Here is an 18726-nt window from a genome sequence, read left to right on the forward strand (position 1 = left end):
TTAAAATTAATTAGATTAATTAATCTGTTCAACTCAGACCACTGTGTTCAGGTGCAGGTCCAGCAGAGGCAGATCTATCCAGTAGCATACAAAAAAATCACATAAAACCAACAAATGAATGTGTTCCAGCCAAAGGTAATTAATTAGGTCAGGCTGAGTTTGGTGACAAAGAAGAGTAGCTGCACTTTTAGGTCATGTCTCAGAACAGCATGTAAATTTTCTAAATTAATTTTAAAAACAAACAAAAAAACCCCACACAAAAAACCAACAATCATCAAACCCACCAAACTTGAAAGTAGAATAATTTATTGTAGCTCAGTTACTTTCAAAGCTTTCTCCATAGCATTTGCATGGTACCCAAAAATGACTAGTGAAATGCAATCCCATACCACCTGTAAATACAGACAAAATTGGGCATTTGAAGACATATAGAAATAGGATTTAACAGTTAGACTTAAAGATATTTAAAGTCTTTTCCAACCTATTTTTTTCTATGATTCTAGGACTCCTATTTTTTAAGTCATGAAGTGACATAGTGGTATGAACTTTTGGAATATCTAATGTAACCTCTATTTCTACATTATCTGTAACCTTTAAACTAGGAAATTGTTTGAGCTGCTGGGAGAAGAAAAAAAATAAAGCCATCCTAAAAAATTGATTAAATCCCATTCTTAAACATTCTGTATCTTAAAACACCAAAAAAAAGTGCTTCAGTGGACATGAATTTTTCATTTGTATGAGAACTTTAAAAAGAAATCTACTGAAGAGTCTTTTTTTCTTGAGAATAGCTACTATTTTATACACAGTATGCATCTTTGCTTATTTCACATACAAAAATATTTTTATAGTGATAATTTTCTCTCTGATTTTCCATCTCAATTATAGGTCTCTGAGTAAATTTTTTTCACTAGGTTAGAATTAGTAAATTAATTTTAGCATTCAAGTTTTGAAACAATTATATGAAATCATGTAGATATATGGAAAATGCATGCTGCTCTGATTTCTTTAATGTATTATATATTGTTGAATTTGTAGGCTGCAATTTCAGAAACACGATTACCATAACTATTCTATGGAAGAAAGAAAGCAGTTTCATTTTTTACTTTTTGTAAGCAAACCTGCAGAATTTTTTCCCATTGTATTTGAAGTATATTTGTTCTGATACGATTGCACATAGTGTTTCTGGTCCTTCAAATTTCTACAGTACTTAGTTTTGTCCACATTTGGACAATAGAGCTATTAATTAATCTGAACTGTTAGTTAATCTAAGATATTAGCTAATCTGAGCCTTGTTCTCCGTATATTTATTACGCTGTTACGCAGTGGTCTATTTGCATGACTGTTTGCATGATGAGGTCCATCTCCCCTCCTCGTAATACATATGTTTGAGAACTGTAGTTGGTGAAGCAGTGTTTCAAAGCTTGCCATGTGGCTATGAACAGTTTAAATCTTTTCAATGTACATATGCCATTGTACAAAACCGAGCTCTGATTTTAAATGGTGTTTTATTACCAGGTACTGTAAAAATTTAAGTGACTTTTAAAACCACATCAAGTCTACTATCATTGAGCGACTGTTCTATTAATATTCAATACATCAAAACACGGACCAAACTTGAAGACTATGTTTTATACATCACTGTGATTATGGGCTGCTGATAGCACAAATGTGGATGTTGTTACAAAATAAAATAATCATCAAATAAAAGTTGTATGCACAAAAACAAGTTTTAAATCATGTTTTATCATGTTTTCCCAATCTAAGAACCACAAAAAAGTATTTAAATGTATGAGTGTGTATGTACACATGAACTGATTTTTAAAGTACTAGATATAAGGAAGAGAGTTGAGACATTCTAAACTCAAATTTACTACTGATTTTGGAGAATATAGTATTGCAAAGACATTTTTAATAACAGTAAGAAAGCATAAATAGATTAAGAAATTCAAATTCATACAACACTGCTGGCCTAGGAACGCACTTTATTGAAGCTTTAAAATAAAGGAGAAGAGGTAGTTTTAGGTGATTCATAAGGTAATAGGGATTTGTGGATATAACAAAAAAGCTTGGCTTGAGGATACAAAGGGCTCAGCTATCTGGGAGAAAAGTATCTAAAGTAATTAAAAAATGAAACAAAGCAAAGAAATAAACTGACTACATAGTTCAAAGTAAATGTCATCTCTTTTTCTACTCCTATCACGATGGCATGACAAATTCAGTTTATATCTGTATAATTAATTTCACTTTCAAATGAAAGCTTTCAGAGTGGTAATTCTTGTATTTGGCTAAGTGACAGAAAACTGGAAGGTAGTAAAAGGCACACACACAAAAAAAAAAATCACAAAACCTCTTCAACACAGCTGCAAATGGATAGATTTTTTTCAGATAGAAACCTGATCACAAGACACTGCTAGTGAAAAAAATTTATCCTAGAATTTTACAAGTTCTATTAGTAATTCATAAACATTAATAAAAAATAGTGCACTTTCTGCATTCTCCAATACAATCCAGTGTTATAACTTCGGTTAGTATCCCGTCAAATTCAATTCTTAACTTTAAAAGAAAATCCCAGTTGAAAGTTTACAGCAGAAAAGAACATATTACTGTTGGATAGAGGAAAACAGTTAATATGTTGGACGAAATCTGCTCTGATCTATGGTGAAATAAATTCTTCTCTAATCTAAGATCAGAATTTGCTGCTGACATACTCATCTTAAAGTGACAGTTACAGGGGACTTGAGAGGTTAAGATTGTTAGGACCCAAAACATTATCTATCTACTATTATTGTAAGCCTTAAAGTTTATGATATCTGTTTATAAAAGTTCTGGGTTTGCACACTGTTATAAGTCCAATGTTTTCAAACACAGACCTTTAATTTTACAATATAGACAAGGACTCGATTCCATAGATCTACACTACAGTAGCAATAATTCAACTCAAATGCATCAATGCATTAAAAATAATGATCCAGAATTGTCTTTAGACTTATATATTGTGAACTACAGTCACTCAAAAAAATCTGCTGCTTTCCTAAAGTGAGAGAATTTTATGCTATTTGTATTTTTGCTATCATCTCTTTACTTGCAGATAACTTTACTTAGGTACAAATAGAATTGAAAAGATCTATGAGTTAACATTGCACTCCAAGCAGGGTCCAGCAGATGGCACACACAGAAAATATATTCATGCAACAAGAAAAGTTTGTGTGTTATCAAAGTCCCTGTTGATACACAAAAGCTAAAAGCCAATAGACTCCTATGGTCTTAGTTATTAAACACCGCTTTAAGGAAGAGGCAGAGTCATTCTAGAGTCATTGAAAGCGTAGAGGTGAGAGAAAAACAGCCACCAGTGTGGAAAGAATTTATTGGCATTATTCCAATTAGTACTGGCATTAGAACATTATTTTCAAATATCACCTTGTACTAAAAGTGTTCTCCCAGTCTACTTGAGTGGAATCTGCATGTATCATTTGGCATCAAGACTGATAGAACCTTGCTTAGTAAGTTTTAAAATTATTTCTGAGAAATTGCTGGTGTATCTGCTGGTATTTTCAGTATAATTCAGCTTAACTTAATTTGATGTATTGATACTAACTCACTTTCTCTTTACATGATATTTTTAGATTATATTTTACCCTCTTGCTTGGTTAATTTAATTTAGTGCCTCTATGGCATTCTTCCACAGTCCTGTTTGTCTAGAACAGTAATCTCTAATGAAATATTAGAGTCTTTGAAGGAAAGTTGATTTTTGTGGATTGATCATTCAGTGAGTAATGCAGGCTCGAATACTTGATGCAGCCTCATCACACTTCTATAGTTACAAACTTATCAATTCAAGAATTGAGCAGGTCTTCATGATAACTCTTTATTCTTTAAATAATTGCTGGTCAAAATCAAGACCAGTCAACTCTGTTGCAAAAATGGATATATTTGGCACAATGTGCACAACTCCATTAAACTGCCTGATTAGAGCTGAAAATACCTCCCATCGGATTTCAATCATTTAATTCCTCTTTAGTTTTAGAAGAGCTGATTAGCATCTCACTCAAAATGCTTTATAAACTTATCCTTACCTTATAATGATATGTAGATGGAGTGGAATTTCATTCTCCATTTAGCAGCTATTGAAAGATTCTTGCTAAGTAATTATGGAGCAAAATAACTATATTCAGAAACTGCACCTTCTAATACCTATACGCATATTTGTTGTTTATTTTCACCTTTTTTCATTCCAGAAAATGTTAGAAGATATTTTTCAGTGTTAAACAATAGTTCAAGCGAGACATGAGATGAGTATAAATCAGTATTATTATAATATTAAGTATGGTGCTAACTCCATTAAGAAAATTGCCACTTACTTCCATTTCAGAAAGCACATAATTAAATTTTGCAAAAGGATTAGATTCAGCTACTGAATGAATACTAAAGCAGCTGCAAAAGGATTTCTGTCTGATGGGAAGTGAAATGTTTTCAAATGAAATTTCGCCAGCTCAAATGTATAAATACAAATGAAACTATATTCATTGGTCTCATCTCCATTCTTACATGAAGAATAATGCAAAGGGAAATTCTTACTACAGAAGTGTTATCAATTCGTTTTATTACCTCACCTAAGGATCTCAAAGCATGTTATGAGTACCAATTGAGTCTTCAAAACAGAGCTGACTTGCTAAACCCATGCCTCAGAGAAAGGTTACATTAAAAAACAATTTACAGTGTAGCTCAGGAACTAATTGCCTGAGGGTGCCTTCACTCACATGGCAATCTTCAGTCAAAACCCCAAGACATTGGAACCATAATCCAGGTAAAAAGCCCTTGCTTAGATGCCAGAATATATAGCCAGAGTCTGCATCCATGAGAACATATGCATGGTATCAGTAAATAAGATTATGTATTTATTAGTAAATATTTCTCTAACACTATGTAAATCATATGACCTAACAATTTAACCAAAGTTTAGTAGAGCAGGAAACATAAGTAACAATACTTTGGTTAGAATGTACAGTAAAAGTCAAGGATAGCAGAAAGCGGCAGATCAAGGAAAAATGAGAAGGTAAGCCAACTGTTACTGCAAACGTGTTCATGCGGATCCAAGGAACCTACAGGTGATGAAGATAACAGCACCATAAGGAATAACACCTCCTTGCCAAAATTGGGGACACTAATATCTTGTGCCACTGCACACAGGAAAGAATAGCCATCAACCTTGGGACTCCATGCATAACCAAGATGCAAGGAGAACACTTCAAGAGTGATATATACAGCTTGCTAAAACATACCAGCTGTGGTTTACTATTGCTTGCTTATTGTTATTAACTAGGTTACTAGTAAATTATTGACACTATACCATGCGTTTTCCTTCATTGCTGGCAAGTATCCTGCCTAAAATAACAAATGCAAGAACCTCAAGGTTTGGTTGGTTGGTTCTTTAATAGCTACTTAAAATTATATCAAAGAACAACGACTCCCCATTTTCAGTTCCAGCTACGATTAGAGTTCTTTGCCATAATAGGAAAACGTCACCTAGCAAATACAAAAGCCTGATGAAATTCTCTTAAATTTGAGTCATTTCTCATCAATCATTTCTGAAAAGTACCACGGGAACTGTATCACAGATAAATTGTTTTGGAGAACTACATCTTAGAGGGTTAAAAGCTTTTCATACAGCATGCTGGTATAAAACCTTGGCAAGAGATAGTGAGGCTTATGATTCACAGGACAAGGAAGTTTATGCAGACTACAGAAAGACGACATACTCACTAGTGAGTGTTCTCTCTTAAGTGCTCTCTTTGCTCTTCGGAAACTGTGCTCATCCTCAAAAGCCCTGTGGAAGAGCTTGAGTTAAAGGTGGCCAAGGCTCTGCAATTTAGCTACTACCACTAACAACAGAATTCGAGTTCAGGCAATTGTAAAAAAAATAAGATGAACAAACATATCGACCCACAACCCACCTTATTTTTTGAAAGACAGAGCAATGATGCAGTATGCAGTACTGATGAGCAGGAATAGTGTCCAAACATTATGAACTATTGAAAACCCAAGTTTGCCATGTTCTTTAAAGTTGTCAAGCTACAGATCATGAATTCATGAACAGCTTAAAGCTTAATAACGGACTTACTTAAATTTCAAACAATTTATTGAATTTTCTGGTTTAAGTCTGCTAATGTGAATCTGTTTCCACTTTTCTTTTTTTAATTAAACAATTAAATTGCCAATTCTCCTCTGAGAATTCAAGGAGTGCTCTGTAGAACAGAGCACAAGGAAAGAGCATGAATAGAGCAATACGAGATTAAAGCAATCCAAAATGCTGCTTCAGTATTTGGCTTCTGAAGAAGCTGATTAATTAGCACGGTGTTTCTGTGACACCACAGGCTTTCAAACAAAATACCACAGACTGGACTTGGATAAGAGTAAAAATCTTTAATGAATATTACTGCAGTGGAGCTTTTGTGAGTCCAATGACTATTTATATATTAGTCCACAGTTTGAAAAGTTAAAAAATAAACTGAAATGTGACATTTATTCACCAAGCCTTTTTAGAACTTACGATGTGTGGTTTATAGGGGTTCATTTCAGTTTTCTGAGCAGGTCTAATGAAATGTCATGTAAAGTCAGTGGGATTTAAAGTTTAAGAGTTACGATTGCTCCTGAGAGCAAGGAAAAATTACTTCTAAATATATTTTAAAATTAATAGCAAAGAGATCATATTCCTCTGATTAGCAATAAACAGTAGTACCTATGTACAACATAAATCCTAGAGTTAACAGTCTTTCTTCAGCCTGTCATATGAGATTTTATGCTTTACCTCATCTATGAAGCATTGCCATTATTCCTTTTCATAGTATTTTAATTCTGAAATATTAAGGCTGTACTTTGTGCCACAATCTGGTTTTGTGCACCAAGTCCAAACATTTTCTGGTGGGGCTTTTTTTTGTGATTTTTTTTGCGATACATATTTTACTATTTTATAACTACTTCCTATCTGCAGTTTCATTGTATTATTTCACTACACTAATAAATTATTTTTCTTTACCATTCTGAGCCCTTTCATTTACTTATCCATCCATTTTGCAGCAACACAACAAAATACAGCTACAACAGCTTAACTAATTTATCAGGGGAGAAACTTTCCAGAGCAGAGACTTAGGTCACATACCACATGGTATTTAGTCCTTGATCTCTTTTTTCCACTTAATAATGCCTGAAATAACATCACTGTTGTATTGGAGCCTTGCAAAGCAGTGCAGTTTTATACATAAAACTACACAAAACTAAAGATTTTAATGCATGCTTTGAGATAAATATGAGGGCATGTGAAAGATGTAAAGCCTTTTGGCATTATGGAGAAAACAATACTCGGATTCTGGAGGAGATATATTTATCCATTATCCCTCTGTCCTGAAGAGAGCTAGTTGAATCTCTCCAAAATACAGCCGAGGAACAGACTAACATTACAGCTGTCGTGGTTTTAGGCTGATCCAGCAACTAAAACTCACACAGTCTCTCCTTTTCCAATAAAGTAGAGAGGAGAAAAAAAAAACCAAAGGGACTGAGGGTTGAGACAAGAACAGAGGGAGCACCCACCAACCATGGTCCCGGGCAAAACAGACAGGGCTTTCTCAAAGCAAAAGAGTTTATTAATGATTACTTAGAAGGACAAAGGGAAACAAAAAAATGATTACTCGGGAGGACAGAAAGAAACAAAACCAGATCTTAAAACCGACACCTTCCCCCCTCTTTCCTTTTCCTCCCGGCTCTACCTCCTCCCCCCAGCAGCACAGGGGGCAGGGACTGGGGGAGTGCAGGTCAGTTCATTCCGTGCTGTTACTGCTGCTTCTTTCTTAAAGGAGAAGGAGTCCTTACACCCTTTTCCCCTGCTCCAATGGATCCCCTACCCACGAGGAAAAATCCACAAACTTCTCCAGCGTGAGTCCAGCCCACTGGAAACAATCCTTCCCCACAGATTGCTCCGGTGTGGGCTATACCACAGTCTCGGGTACTTAGGGAGCTGTAGCCACTCGCTCCAGCGTGGGTCGTCACGCAGACTCCAGATGCCTCTCTGCCATGTCGTGCACCCCAACACGACCATCCTCAGACTCAGGCATCTTCTCCCCACGGGCCGCGAGTGGGTCTCTGCTCCACCGAGGCCGTCCTGGTTGCAGGGGGGCCGCCTGCTATCTCACCATCAGCCGCAGGGGAAACTCGGCTCCGGCACACCTCCTCCCGCTCCATCCTCACTGACCTGCTGTCGATGCGGCTGTTTCTCTCAGGTCTGAGTCCTCTCCAGGTGAACTCAGCCCAGTGGGCACCCCGGGAGTGGGGTACCCCCGAGTTCCCCAGCTGGCTCCGCCGCCGCCATCCTCCATGGGCGGCGCCGGCCCGACGCAGGCAGCTGCCCGGCCGGGAGCCAGGGAGCGGGGGCAGTGCCCTCCTCCCTTCTCTGCTCGATCCTGGGCGAAGCACCTTTTCCGGTTCCTTTGTCCTGACTTAAATAGGGCAATTCACAGAGGCGCCCTATTGGCTCAATCCCGAGGGGGATGGCAGTCTGATCTGGTGGCCAGAACTAAGCCTAACCCGGTTCCAAAACCGGGGAGGTCACATGGACCAAAACCCCTCTCCTGCCACCAGAACCACCCCCCCTCCACATCAAACCATGACAACAGCACAGGCAAACAAGAAGTCCAGTGCTCAAGTTCATTTCTTAGCCCTCATTTAGTAGCAGAAAAACCTGAAAATCAGGAAGTTACTGATGCTAAGTAAACATCACCAAACATTCAGAATCATTATCATGCATTGTGAATGAAGGAAACCATAGAATTCATTGGGAAGAACAAATGATAAGAAAAATACATCTTTTGAATGTTTTAAAGGGTGTTTTGTTGCTCTTAGTAATGAAGTCCATTTCCAATGGAATTCATGATAGTTTACCAAGCTTACCCACCACCACCCCACTGAATTACATTTAAATGGCCTGTTGAGAGAAGAAATAAAACCCAATAAACTAGGCTTAAATATAGAAAGGCTTGGGGTTATTTTTTTCTAGTTTTGGATGAAAGTAGATTTAAGACTAGCATGTAAAATAGGTTCAGATTCCAAACTGCCTTTGAGAAAAAGGCACTCATATCTGATATGGCTTCAAATCCATTGCCAGTGGATAAAAACAAACAAAAAAGAACATTTAAACCTGTTCAACTGTCAGAGATTTCACTTCAGGTTCAGCCACACGTTTTACAGGTTCGTGTAGTAGCCAGACATCTATATTAATCTCTGTTTAAAATTTAAAACGTGTAACTAGAAAAGCTAAGCATTTAATTAACACCTCTTTACAGCCATTTCTGAAATCACCACATGAACACAGATATCTTCTAACTCTTCAGTATAATTGTGAGCTTTAGTGTTACAGAAAACACTGCAATGGATATGCATTAGCTATGCAAAACTATAAAGCATATGGTCTCCTAGTTACTTTAAAATAACCACTTAGAAGTTTAATGAAGAGAATTAATTGTCTTCGCCTTACTGATGATGATTCTGCTAGGTTATTAAAGGAAATTTGATGCATCACATCTTTTGTATGTAACCTAGTAGGATACTGAAATGGCGAAACATGGATTTTTTTTTCCACCTCCTATACACATAGACAAGTGTAGAAATCAAAGAATGACACACACATTGCTAATTCCGTTTACTCCAGAAATAAGAATTACACAGTCATGCATTCTTTCTATTTGCATGCTCTCCCCCTAAAAACTTTTGCACTAAAAAAATTAGAAGAGGAAAGGTAGAAAATTTTACAAATATTTTCAATGCTCCAAGTTTTCTGAAACATGCAGGAAGATAGAAAAAAGAGAAGTTATGACTGAAAAAAAATTAAAACCAACAAACTACCACTCAATTTATTAGACATTAGAACATGTCTAATGGACATGTGATGGAGCCTTCTTAGATAGATCCACCTTTAGTTCTCACAGTTCATTAAACAAGAAAAAACTTGAGAAATAAATCAGGCTTTCCTAGTCCTGGTGCCACAGAACTATTTGGTTTCACCAAATAGAACTTTTGTGTCATCCTTCCAACTCTTAGGGAGTCACGTACTAGGGAGAGAACCTGCCTTTGTAAACCTCACGCAGCAGCAAAGACTAAAATGAATAGCTAGATCTAAACCACTGAACTTCTGAAATAAAAGGAATTGCTTCTCTTGAGAACAAACTGCATGGACACTTGAACCCATCTGTTATCCCCTAAAAGACGACAGAGTACCACATGGATGAAATATAGCCACCAAAAGCTATACTTAGACATTACACTTCCCAAGCAATCTTCAGTTTAATAATCCCTCAGTAGCAAAAATATTAGATAATACTACTAGACTGTGAAGTAGGGTCAATTGTGCATTCAAAATTAACCGTGCAAAAGAAGCTACACCGAGGCCTTTTAAAATTAATTAGGGATCAAGTTCTCTCAGAATTTAAATCCCTAGCCTTCAATATCTCTTCAGAATTAAATACCTTCTAAAGACAAACAAGAAGAACAAAGGAATCATTGCAAACTGGCTTAAATTATTTTTCAGAGTAGGTTTCATATATTAATATGTTTTTGCCAAGTGGGCAATGACTCACAAAAATAATTATTTTTGTGTAGAATAATGCTTGTGCACAAGATATACAGCTGATAAACAACAATTGCCCATGACAACTATACTGTTAATTTATTAAATATCAAAGGACTGATTATTATGGGGTGGTGATTATATTGTGTGTATGTATGTAAGAAGGTTGTGCATTTTTTATTTACCCATTACAGTCAATGGCAAAATCCCATCACACTTCACTGGATGCTTGGACACGACACTCACAATAAAAAAATACTCTTTGGAAAACAAAACTTTGTGGCTCAATTTTGCACACAAGCACTGATTAAAAAAAAAAAACACACAAGGTCTCAAAAATTTTTTTTAAAGACACAGTAAGATTTTTGTCTTACACCAGGAAATCAAACCAGATTATCTAAGACATCTTGGCTGTATTTAATTTAAAGCAAGTAAAAAGCAATACAAAAGCCTAACCAGGCTTTATCCTGCTCCCATTTTAACCAAAAGAGGTTTGCCAGTACCTTTATTAAGAATATGATGTGTTTGCAACAGAAAGTTCTCACTCAACTCTGTGGCAGTATTTTCTCACAATATCCATGATATTATGGACATACATCTTCCTACGGACCTCTCCTTCACACCAGCAAAGTGCCTGTTTGATGTTTTCATAGACAGAATCGAAGCAGAACGCAGCTCTCCACTTATTTCCTCCAGTTCTGCAGTGTTAAGCCTTTTGAAGATGATACTGGAGAAACCATGATTGTACCTGAACCACAGGAGGCCTTATTTACTCATGCAAAAATCAAATCTATCCTTAATTCCAAAATTTAGCCATAACTGATCACGTCTTTCATTCATCATCAGCTTTCAAACTTTGGAATTTTCACTTGGTATCTAGTAAGCAAGGCAAGTAAGCAAGGTTGCTAGCAGTGTTTAAATAAATACATAAAGACACAAAAAAAACCACTCAAAAAGATGGGTTTTTACTCTTCCTTAAAAACGTAATTGAAGTACAAGCCAGATGAATACAGAGAACTCAAAACATGCAACAATTTTTCATATAAGTTTTTGACTGTTTTGATGCCTAGTATTTGTGAGGGGCAAGAGAGAGAAAACACAGAGCAAGACATCGCTCCAATGCAGTAATATTGCATTAATTGCAGTAATATTGTACCTCAATCAGTTCCAGTTCCTGTTTTGTCAGAGGAAAGAAAATCTCTAACTAAAGAACGGTGGTGTGAAACTAAACTTTTGCTGTTTTGTTTTTTGTTTGTTTGGGGTTTTTTTTATTGGTTTGCTCTTTTTCTAATAATCTGTGCAGCAAAAAGGTCATCTAGCCTATGGACAAGGCAAGATTTATTGTTGTAAAAGTAGTTATGCAAACTCAAACCCATAGATGTAACCACCAGTAGAACATACTTTGAATCGTGTGTCAAGATGGATTTTGAAGACAAAAGACATGCTCATTTTAAAAGAAAAAAAAAAAGTAACATTAGACCACAATATTTACCACAGGCACGGTGCACAGAAAAGCACATGTAGGATCCCTTTTTAGCCTGTAGGGATGGAATGTTAGATGAATCTGCATTTCTTTATTAGAGTCATAGATTCATTTGGTTGGAAAAGACCCTCAAGATCATCGAGCCCAACCATTGACCCTGCATTGTCAGGGTCCCTAAACCAGGTTCCTCAACACCAAATCCACACAGTTTATTGGTACATAATGTTTCGTATTACCTGCTAAATTAAGCTGAATGATTTCATCCTAAGTCTCAGTTATTAGCAGTTATGACAAACAAATCCGCCTGATTATCAAACTCTGCTCATAAAGGTCTCAGAGGGAAAGACAGATTTATTTGAGATCAAGAACTGGAAAAATATGGGAAATCGCACAAAGTTCCCAAAGCCAGTCAATTTTTCCTTTTATTCAGGAATACAGTTCCCCTCTGCCGCCCTCCTTTTGAAAGGAAACCAAGCTTTTCCTTATTAGGAAATATTCCTTTTCTTTGCATGCCATAATATGTTTGAATATATGTAGTAAATCAAACTGCTTGTTTGCAGTCATATCCTTCTGCTCATACACTGGAATTGTATCTTTCAATATTAAATTATTTTGCAAGAAAGGCATCTTGCCGTTCTCATGTCTTTTCTGCTACATTAATCTCTCTTCACCTTTGCAACTGTTATTAACTGAGAATAAACAGGGAGCTAAATTTATATGAGACATTCAGTTCCAAGGAAAGTCTAAACCATCTGGAATGGATGTGAGAGGATTGTTGACACTCAGTTTTATTAGACTCCCATATGGTTCTGAATTATTCTTTTTTTTTGTGGAAGAGGGAAGTGACAATATACTACAGCAAGATTTTCTGCACCAGAGCACGTTTCTCCCCAGCATTAATGTGTTGTACTGTGAAGTACATGACATATTTTCTTTATTTTACTTTATCTGGTCAGCCTAGTAATGTCATTACAAGATAAATACGTTTAACTTTTTTTGGCTAATATTCGGAATGACATTTTTTAATTACTGTTTTTCACCCACCCCGCGTCCTGATTTCAGGCTGATCAGTAGCAACAGTTGCTTCAAAACAAGATTAGAAAAGGATACTCTTATCCTCATCTTCATAGAACCCAGACTTACATAGATCGTTGTACTACTATGGTCTAGCAGAAATTCACAGGTGATTCTAAAGCCATTAAAGTTTGAGAAACTTTCCAAACTAGAGATCAGGTGCAGTAACATCAGCAGATATAAATGTTTTCTTGTCTTTCACTGTTATGATGCACAGAACACACCAAGCACGATAACTGAAAATCATTCAGTAGTAGAGCACTATGTCATGTTCCTGCTTTCCAAAAAGTTTGCCATTGAGGAAAAAAAAAAGCTCTTATATTTTACAAAAACAAAATGGAAGACATTTTCACAGAAAAAGCAACTACTGGATACAATTCTTACACAAATTAATGTTTCACCTCCACACCTACGCAAGCACAATACGTTCACAGCAAAGAGACAGGAGCACTAGTTACCCTCTTTAGATGAAAACAGAAAAAAGCTGTGTGAAACACATCACTGAATAAAAGCAAAAGCTTACTAGAAAATATCTTTTAGAGGAAAAAAAAGATCATAAATTCTATCTCTAATGATCCTTATTCTTAATAATCAAATACTGTGCACAACAGGGGTTGCATGAAGCCTACTGAGGCACAAGAAGCTTTTCCTTTTGCGCCCTTTAGCTCAAGATCTCTATGTTTTATAAAAGTAAAATGACTGATGAGTGATAGGGTGAAGGAACAATAGAAAAACATCATATCAGATTGCAGACATTGCCTGCACTGCCAAATGCTGTTCAAAAAGTCTGCACAAGGTTCCACTATGACTACCATGTTGCTTGGAGGAGCAGACGTCATAGTGTAGTTCGTTCCAGGAATGGGTTGCTCTCCTGTCGCTCAGCTGTTAGTTTTGACAACCAGCAATCTAATTTTAAACTCCCAATTGTTGAGTTGTCTAAGGTAGCCCTTACTAAGAGATATAACATGGTCAGGCATTGCTCTCTGGATAAGTAGGACATGCATACTCTCCTCACAAGTCATCTCAATGTCAAATCAATAAAGCTTTAATAATAAGCTTTGGAAATTGTACAGGTTTATTCTAAATTTTAACAGCTTTACTATGCTTGTCAACGATAAAAAACAGAACAGAAATACTATCTTAATCAAATGAGATTGGTTCCATCATAGCGGACAGCTGAAGAATCAATTGGTAATAACTTACATTTTTGCTATCAAAAAGTCTTATAAGGATGTTCTTGCCTGCCTTCACAAAAGTATGCACACCTTTGTCTTCCCTACCTATTGTCTCAGAAATCAGTACCTTTTCCTATTTAACACATACCATTGACACACAGAAACTTAAAAGTCTGTAATTGGGACAAAATGTATTATTTTGCTTTGTTCAAGTCAGCTAGCAGCCAGCAGACAATGGCTGGGATTTCAACAGTACCAGGAAATCTTACAGAGTGTTCTCTTTCCCCTCTTAAAGTTCCCCCTTTTGCTACTTAGACATTCCAGACACTGTAGTTCTTAAAACTAGATATTACATAGGACATATTGCACAGTTCTCAAAGTCAGATAGCATTCAGAGCTGTTATATCACCACAGCAAGTTGTGAAAAGTTCTTTTATCAAAATTATTAAAGACATCCCTTATGAATCCTATTGGAACAATATGCCAGGGAGGGGGGGGGAATGAAGCACAGAAATAAGAAAATCCTTTCTCTCCTGACTGTCTGGCCCTAGTCTGTCTCCATAAGACACTATTTTTCAGACTCTACTCCTCCTTGCTTTTCATCAAGGCTACAGAGTTCAATGGTTCAAAAATCTTTTGTTTCACACCAAACCTCAGGCACTTGGCCCATCACAGCAGACAGTAATAAATGATATGTCACATAATTCTCAGGTGTGGTTCACTCAAACTAGCTGTAAAATTCTATACAATCTAATAGACAAGACCAGTAAAATACATTAAACTGATTGATTAGACTACAGAAAATCTTGTTGAAACAAGTATATAGGCATCAATAGCTTCTCTCTCTCTTTGCCACCTGTGTCAGTGTCTGTCATAATATACAAGTATTTTGCCCAAAAGTCAAAGAGAGTTTCCATAATGGAGAATATAAACCTTCTGTCATCAAATACTACACACTAAACACTAAAACATACTGTAGTAAATTCATCAAGTTTTACTGATCATGAGGAATTAAATCATTAGTCCAGTGCAGTTTCATTGAAATCAAAGGCTCATTGAAATGATATTGAATTTTTACTGAGAGCTTGATGCCTTTGTTTTTAACATTTCTTTCAAACTGCTATACTATATTACTAAATGATAGGGAAGATTTTTATTTTTTAAGCACATTCTAGGAAAACAGGACACTGTAAGCATCCAGAACTCTCGTAGCTGTGAAGGCTTATGAGATGTTTTATCTTTTTTTTTCTATCCTTCCCCTACAGAACAATACCAAGTGTACATACTACCACAGTTTAAACGTTGTACTAACTACATCTCAATTCTTCCTATATACTATTCCATAAGGCCTCAGCACTTTTTTTTCCTCCAGAAAAACAAGCTAAAAATATATTATGCTTTAAGCTATGTTATGCTTATATTAAGATCGTCTCTAATGGTTAGACAGCGGATCAACACACACTTAGTTACCTGCTGTATTTCCAAGGCTCTCCATAAATGGCAAAATATTGCAGCTGTATTCAGTCCAAATGACATTTGCATATGATACACGGAGCAGACTAATATCTCAGTAGTTCTTCCAGAAATAAAGAGAGGAATATTCTCCTTGTCCAGGTCCTTGACCAAATCACATTCCCATTCAAACACTCTTCTCATAAATTAATCTATAAAATCAGCACAGAATAATAATGAACTTAAAGCATTAGTATAAATTAAACAGTAGAGGGCTGTTCTAGACATGGGGTTCCCTTCACTAAATTACTGGGTGAAAACCTTTAAAACTGAAGAGCTATTCTTTACGTTAATATCCCCGAGGTATGGGGAAGGCAGTGTGAGCATGCTTTGTCCACAGTTCTGAACCAGGAGGAAATAAAGCCATTTCAGCAGCTCCATCGCCGCCTCAGCGGGACTCAGTAGTTTGAGGAGTATTTTGGACGTATGGTAGAAGTTACAGAAGATAGTGATATCACAGATATTACTTCCTGATGGCCAAAAGTACTGCTGTCCTCAAAAGACTCAAGGTGTAAATCACATGAGGATAGAAAGATACAGAGGTCAGTGGTGCAATACTTTTTAGGTAGCCTGAACATGTCCTTTCCCTACCCCACTCAACAGGTCTTCCCCTACACTCCAACATAATGAAAGGAAGGACTTGAATCTTTTTCTTACCACCCAACACACAAACAGAAATTTTCAGATAGTCTCTGGACAAATGAAGACCAGATAATCCAAAAACTCAACACATCAAACTTCCTAAAAATTCTTTTTTTTTTTTTTTTCCAGTCAGATGTTCTAAAGTGCTGAAAGGGTAAAATTTGGAACTTCTTTGCAACAAGGTAAAATACACATAATGATGCTAACATAGCTCCACAATCTCTGCTTGAATGTAATGAATTATCAAACTGAAAGCTCTGAAGTGCTCAGAATGATTATATCCAGGAGAAAGTCTAATTAATGCAGCTGCTATAAAAGGAGTATTGCATCTTTTGATAATTAAGTTTTATTAGAAATAGAGCAGCAGAGGTTTAGGATTAAATTGAGCTATTGTTTTCTGGATGAGAAAGAACAATAGCTAATGCTTGGCACTCACAAAAGGAATCATAATTTTTGAGAGACTGAAGGGTAAGACTCCAATAACCCTTGTTAAAAGAACAAAATCTTTCCAAAATCAATTAAAAAAAAGAAAAAAAGCTTTAAATTGCATTCTGAATAATCTACTTAATAAAGAATTTCTTTGCTGGTCAGTCATCACAACACAGTTATCACAGCATTTTCCCACCTACCAAACATAGTCTGAGAAGCTAACAGAATTTCTACTAACATGTAGTTAGATAATCCATAAATCATTGATCCAGCTGGAAAATTCCAATATCCTGGACTGTTACAAGGTAAATATGTTTATTCTGATGAGCAAAGTTACACTTCCTTGACTCTGCAAGTCCTAAAAAGGACTGATATTCAACAATCACTTTGATAAAGAAGCCAAAAATAATAATTCAACCGTCAGTCCTTATTGAGCAGCAAAATAATTGCTCAGCTGGGAATAATTTAGCAGTACATATTTGGTTCATGCACATGAAAGAATAACATTTGCGTGCGAGAGTTTTCCTCCATTTCAAAGACAGCCATCACCTGTGAGTGGTCATTGGCTCATTGTCTCTTCAGAATAACACACAGTGTAAATGTAAAAACCCCCAACATATTGGCAAAGTTCTACACCTAAAAAACCAGCCTTTTAAGCACTGTGCTGTGATATTGCTGACCTGAGAGTTCAGCATCAAATAAAGAAGATATTTGGATAAAGATATGAGGCTTTGAGCAACCTGGTGGAGGGTGTCCCTGCCCATGACAGGGGGCTTGGAACTAGGTGATCTTTGAGGTCCCTTCCAATCCTACCCATTCTATGATTCTAAATATGTATATAAATTTATTTATGAACTGTGAGGAAGGCAAAAACCTGTAAATTTACAAAGCTACTGTGTAAAACTACTCACAATTTTTCAGGAACTGGATACAGTGGACTTTGTTCCATCTGACACTGATTTTTTTCCTCATCTCTACTTGAAACAGGACAGGCCAACTCTGAAATCAGTTATTTAAACTTCCTAATTTTCCAAGTTTTGCTGAGTTCAAACAATTTCACAGAGATACAAATTTAATGAGATAATGTCTCAGGGAAAAATCAAAAGTAGCAGTCTTCTGGAACTGGGATTACATTGTGTGCCTTTATATATTGCATTTATGCAATTAAGACTTGTGCTTCAGAGATTAAAGGTGAGCTCCATTCATCAGCAATTATGCAAAGAAAATGGATCAGCAAATGAAACTCTGCTACAGGATAAAAACGAACACATTGACTGAGCTTTTTTTTTTTAACAGTTTCTATTTTTGTTGTGTTCCTATTTCCCTCTTTGTTCAATAATGAAGGGGAGGGGATGGAGGCGTCCAAGCTTGAGCCCCCCTTATGTAGACCAAAGTTTCCACTGCTGCACATTAGCAAACCGGGTGTTAATTTCTTCCAATTTTATTTAAACTTTGCCATGAGACATCTGTTCTTGTGTGGTGTGTTATATTATTAACACTTTTTGCATTCTCTTACAGGAACACAGACAATCATTTTGAAAGAATGTTCCTGCTTTAACTTAAGTTTTCTAGAATGTGCTTTTTAAAAACTGAAATGCCAGCATAGTCCTCTCCTTTCATTATGGTAACAGCTGAATTTCTGTTTCTAATTTGGGGATGTAAGAAGAAACCAGATGCAGTGCAATATGCACTGCAGTGACAAACTTCAGTACTTAATGGTCTGTGTTATACAGAACAAATAAGAGATACTTTCTCCCTGACAAGTCCTTGGAATTTGTGAACAACAAATGGGATCCAGCTCC

This window comes from Tauraco erythrolophus, chromosome 14 (assembly GCF_009769465.1).
Source record: "Tauraco erythrolophus isolate bTauEry1 chromosome 14, bTauEry1.pri, whole genome shotgun sequence".
NCBI lineage: Eukaryota > Metazoa > Chordata > Aves > Musophagiformes > Musophagidae > Tauraco > Tauraco erythrolophus.